Here is a 5956-nt window from a genome sequence, read left to right as displayed (position 1 = left end):
ATATCATTAGTACATATAATTTCACATCTACATCACATATATGTTTCAATCACATATATCACAATCATAATACACAACAATCATTCATATCAAATGAATCACCAAATTCACTTATCACATCTCATACACACATAACAATCACATAATTACATATATTCAAACATCACATAATACCAATATGACTCAATGCAAGACATGTGACTCTATGCATGTCTTGCATTGAGTCATATTGGTTTCACAAAACAAGGCATTTTCGACCGGTGGAATAAATCCTTCGCCCGGCGCTCCAAGGCAATAAATTGTCCAAAAAAAAAGCTCACTTGTACGCTGCTCGCCCGGCGGAAGACACCAGACAGCAAAATTCTGTGCATTTTCAGCACTTTCAATACCAACTCAAATCCGAATTTTGCCAACCAAAACTCATCCAAACCACAATTTAACACACATAAAAGGTTTTCTAAACATATTTCTAATCATGGATTCATATACAAACATCATCAAACATGATTAATAGCACAAATCCCATGAATTCAACATAAACCCTAACATGTGAAAATCTATGAAATTGAAAGATGAAGAGGTTGCATACAAAACATACATAACATTACCCAATCATGCAATCCTATAAGAATTTTGATTCTAACCCTTACCTCTTGATCTTAGTTCACCCTCTTCAAGAATCTACAATTTCCCTCTTTTCTCTTCTCTTCTCTTCTTTCTCTTTTTGCCTCTTTTTCTTTCTATCTCTTCTAATTCTAGGGTTTTCTAACATAACCTCTTACTAACTCTATTCTTCTTATATTGGGCTTAACCCACCCAACTATTCTTTCTAACTTAATTAGGTCCATTTAGCTAATTCACTATTATTCTACTAATTCCACAAATAGCTAAATTAACATAATAGCACATAATTAATTAATTCTCACTCCAAATAATAATTAAATAAAACAACTAAATATCAAAACTCCAAATAATTCTAATTAAATAAATATCTAATAAAATTGGGATGTTACATCTATCACATGCATGGTTTTTATTTTTCTTTAGATTAGAACATAAATCGTTGAGGACACTTGGATTGTACTTCATTACCTCCGTATTAAATACATAAAATGGCAACTCAAAAGTTGTCAATAAGTGAACATCTCTATCTTTTAGTACCTTACCACTTGTGATCTTGTTTAAGAGTATGATATTGGATGCTTTGTATAATACTTTTACACATGAATTTTTTCCAATAGCTTGGCATTGGAAAAATATACTTGAAAGTTTATTGGATAAATTTTTATTTAATTGCTCATCATCATACATTTCCTCCTTAGATTCATCTCTTAGAGGAAATTGATTATTACTTACTCCAATGAAGACAAAGTGCTTTGTCGATTGATTTGTTGTGAAGTCTGGATAAGCTGAGTAGAACTTCTGATCGGTAAAATAGCAAGTGTACTATCTTTCCTCTGTAGTAATAAAGGGAAAATTCCCCGAATATCGATCTCAAGGACTGCGTGATATTATAGAGTTAGTAGGAATTCAATTAAACAAAAAGCCTTGGGGGTTTTGGTTTTTATGATTACGAATTAAATTGCAAATAAACTTAAAAAGGTTGATTTAGCCAAATATGAGTAACATGCCAGGGTAGGTGTGTGCATTAACATGTAACAATTCTGAACCCTTGTTTCATTAACAAAATTCAACTTATCAATTACCGGTTCTTAAGGGTATTTTCTCCTAAGTCCTTAGTGGGCAAACCTTTGAACATTGAAATCCTAATCCCAAAGTCCTTCGAAATTAGTGATCAAATCAAGTATTATTATAATCAAGAACAATCCGGTTACTATAGGGTATCCCTAGTCCTAGGTGATATCTACTATAGTATAATGGTATAAAAACCCTACCAATGGATGTCAATCCTAATTGTCAGTCATAAATCAATCCAGTTGGTCCGACGAGGAAAGCATTAAAAACCTTATACCATTAAATTGAACATGAAAGAGAAATATGTTATTAAAATTCGGAATTCAAAATCATCATAAATGTTAATCAGGGACACCCCCTAGCATTGGGGGGTTTAGCTACTCATATCATCCAAAGAAATTACAACGATATCAAATAAAGACATTACAATAGAGATGATGAACTTTGATCTTCAATGGCTTCCGCTCATGAGAGTTCTCTGTTCTTCTCCAATTGCATAAGCTTCTTTTCTCAATCCTCCCTTTTCTTCGTGTGGCCAAAAGATCCCTAATTCATCTTGAAAACTCTCCTAAATAGTGCAGACTCACTTAAGTTGGTTGGAAATCCCAAAAACACCCCTGCAGGCCAACCACTGAACTAAATAATAAAAATCACTGAAATCGGCGTCATCACCCAACACGGGCCGTGTTGTGCAACACGGGCACCCGTGTTGGCCCCCTGTCATATTTCTTTTTCTTATTAAGCCCCAGGATGTGCAACACGGGCCGTGTTGTGCAACACGGGCACCCGTGTTGCTTCACTGTTTTCCCATTCTTCTTGCGCCCTCTTCCTGACACGGCCCGTGTTGTGCAACACGGCCACCCGTGTCAGGCCTCCTGTAGCATGTTTTCTGAATTTCCTCAAAACTCCGAGTTTCGTACTGATTTACTCCGATTTCTCCATATGAACCTGAAAACATTAAAACATACAACCAAAGCATAAAATGACGAATAAAGAAATAAAACACTCAATAACATAACTTAAAAATACTTAAAAACAACGGTAAATATATGTGTGAAAACCACTGATCAACTTCATATAAATATTTCTTTCTCCAGCAATATTCTTTTTGAAATTCTGGACTGATTCTATAAAATTATATGAAAATAGGATAATTTCTTCAAGATTTTTACTTATATAAAGACCTTCAATAAGTCCAAATTGGAACATATTGAATTTTAGTAACTGAGGTGCTCCTGGGGTAATTACAGCTTTTACTCCAAAATGCTTTCTATCGACCATATAAAAACAATTGGTTTTTTCCTTTTCAGTCCAATGAGTAAGTCTTTTGAGGTTTTCCTTGAATTTTTCTTCGGAGAATTTCACTTGATTTTCATACTCCTTGCGTGACATAATTGGCAAATTATCTAAAGAAGAAGGGATTCTTCCTAAGATTTTCATTGATGTTCTTTCTGGTGCATTATTTTTTGTTGTCTCTGAAAATGTTCTTGGACCAAGATAACTTTCTTTTCTTGATTTTTCTAATTCTTTGTGATCATTCATTGCCTTTTCAGCTTCTTCTTTGGTGGCATACCCTTTATAAGTAACTCCCGAGATTTCTGTACAATGAGGGACTGCTTTATACCATTCATCATAAATTCCTGAAAATGGTCCATTAAACACCGCATACCATTTATTGGGTTCTTTTATTTTGATTTCTTTAAGTGGACTTTTCCCTCTAAGTTGAGATTTTATAATTTCTATTTCTTTTTCATTCAATTCTACTTCCTTTCCAATCAGTTCTTGCTCTTTTATTTTGTGAATTTTGAGTGCTTCTTTTTACTCTAATTGTTGTTTTAATATTTCTTCTGCGCCTCGTTCCATTCTCTTGAAAGTATATCTGCAAGCACGTTCTTCTCTCCCTTAATGTGAGAAATAGAGTAATTATATTCGACTAATTTCATTTATCGTCTTATAAGTCTCCCTTGCTTGTAAGTTCCTTTATGATTAATATTCTTGAATCCTGCTGTCGCCTTCGGGTTTTTTGCCATACCTCTCGTGGAGAGATACGCGAACTGACTCTTTTTTGTTTCTGCTTTTGTATTTTTGAAAATCAGAGAGTCGCCACCGACCTTTTATTTTATCCAATTAAGGAAAGGTTTATAAAAGAAACAGAAAAAAGACCTTTAAGAAATTCTGGGTAAGGGGGTAGGTTATACAAAGGGAAGGTGTTAGCACCCTTTGTATCCATGGTTATCCATGGGCTCTTTAATTTGCTTAGCTCACTTGTTTTCAATTACTTTTCCATTGCCTTGAAATGCTCGTATGTGGTTTCAAATACCTTTGTAAATTGACTTTGTAATGATCCTTGTGCGGATGTATACAAAGTGTTTTTATCTTTCAAAAGATATTTTGAAAAAAAGAACGTTAACTTCGTAATGATCCTTGTTTGGATATATACAAAGTATTGTCTTTTTTGAAAGTTTTGTTTTGAAAAACAATGATATATGAGAGATTTGTTTGTTTTGATTTGAGCAAGCAAATTAGGAGGTCTACCCTGAGTTATAAGGTCTTTATCCTATTTCCTTTAAAAATCTATCCTTTCACCGGATATAAACAAAAGTTCGATTTTGTACTCGAAACAGTAGAATTTGATTTTGATTGATTTTGAAAAGAATGAGAAAAGGGATTACCTTAAGAGGTGCAAGTGTGACTGTGTTTAGATTCAGATATTTTATCTTTGAAGTTTAGTGATCTAACGGTTCAATTTTATCTATGACATACATGCAGTTTATATGTGCTGGAATTTAAAATGCGGAAAGTAAATTTACGCTATTACATCGATTGTGCAAGAAATGTAAACTACGCTATTTACATGGATTTGACAACCTATACATTTATCTAGGAATTTAAATTGCAAGAAAATAAAGAAATGTTTTTGGATTTTTTCTGATTGATTTTAATTATAATTAATGCATGATTAACTTAATTAAAATGAGGAAAAGATGGAAATAAAATTTAAACCTAAAAATTAAGTTTAAAATATGTTCAAAATGCTTGTTAATTAATTTTAAAACAAAACTAATTTTTTTGGAATTTTTGAAATAGGTTTTGAAATTATTAAGTTAAATAATCATATAATTATACAAATAATTACACAAATAATTAAAACTTAAAGAGAAAAATATTCTAAATATGTACAAAATTAGCCTATAATATGTAAACTATATTTAATATAAAGAACAATTTTTTTTATGATTTTTTGATTGGTTGAAATAATTAAAAAGCAAATATATAAATATAAACTAATTAATTATGCAAAATATTTAAATTATGAAGAAAAATAAAATATTTTTATATCAGAAAATAAAATATTATTTTATTAACTTAAAAATATTTTTTGTGTATTTTTTGGATTTTTAAAACTATTTTTAATTAATTTTGCAAAGAAATTAAAATAAAATAGAAAATAGAAAGTAAAATAATCAGGTGTGTTATGCTGGTGAGTCCATGGTATGAACTACTTGTCTGGTGCGTTGGATTCATTTTTTTAATGAAGATCTATGGCCCAGATTGAAGAGAATATGGTGCACTTGCATAGACCAGTCACGTGGGATCATAGAGACTTTTAATAAGTCAGGCTGGTCCCACCATGCATGCGTGGACGAATAGGAACAAGGGAGAGAGCGCTGAAGATTGACCAGCCAACCAGGGACGCACGCGTGGAGGTCAATAAGTCTCGGTCGCTGTTCATCATCTTCTTCACAGCTATGGCAACGGTTTTTCAAGGGTTTTGGCAACGGTTTTGGTTCCCGATTTCCTCCTTCATTAAACCTGCATAAACACGAAAATAAATGGTTGCAAACAACCCAGATAGCCTAATTAAGACCCTCTGAGTTCATTAGTGGCATTAGTTTTTGCTAAAAATTCCTGGAAGATGCAACTTGAAGTGGTTCAAGTTTGGACAACCAACAATGGTGGAAGGTGTTAGAGGAGTGATTCCTTGCATGAGCTACATTGGATCCACTCTAAATGATGTCAGGAACTCAAATCAAAGATTAGATTAAGTTATTACACGTGAAAATTTGGAAAACGAAAGTTATGAAGTTATGAACATGAAGATGATGATACACGTATTTAAAGCATTATGGGACTTGTTTAGTGCATCAATCTTACTCTATGTGACCTCAAAGGATGATTTGAATGATTATTTTTGATTGAAGTAAGCTACAAGTAGCAAAACGAAAATTACAAAGTGTTTGATATTTTGTGAGAATTTTGA

This window comes from Vicia villosa, unplaced genomic scaffold (genome assembly GCF_029867415.1).
Source record: "Vicia villosa cultivar HV-30 ecotype Madison, WI unplaced genomic scaffold, Vvil1.0 ctg.002396F_1_1, whole genome shotgun sequence".
Classification (NCBI taxonomy): Eukaryota; Viridiplantae; Streptophyta; class Magnoliopsida; order Fabales; family Fabaceae; genus Vicia; species Vicia villosa.
The sequence above is the reverse complement of the archived record's forward strand: the minus strand, read 5'-3'. Positions refer to the sequence as shown.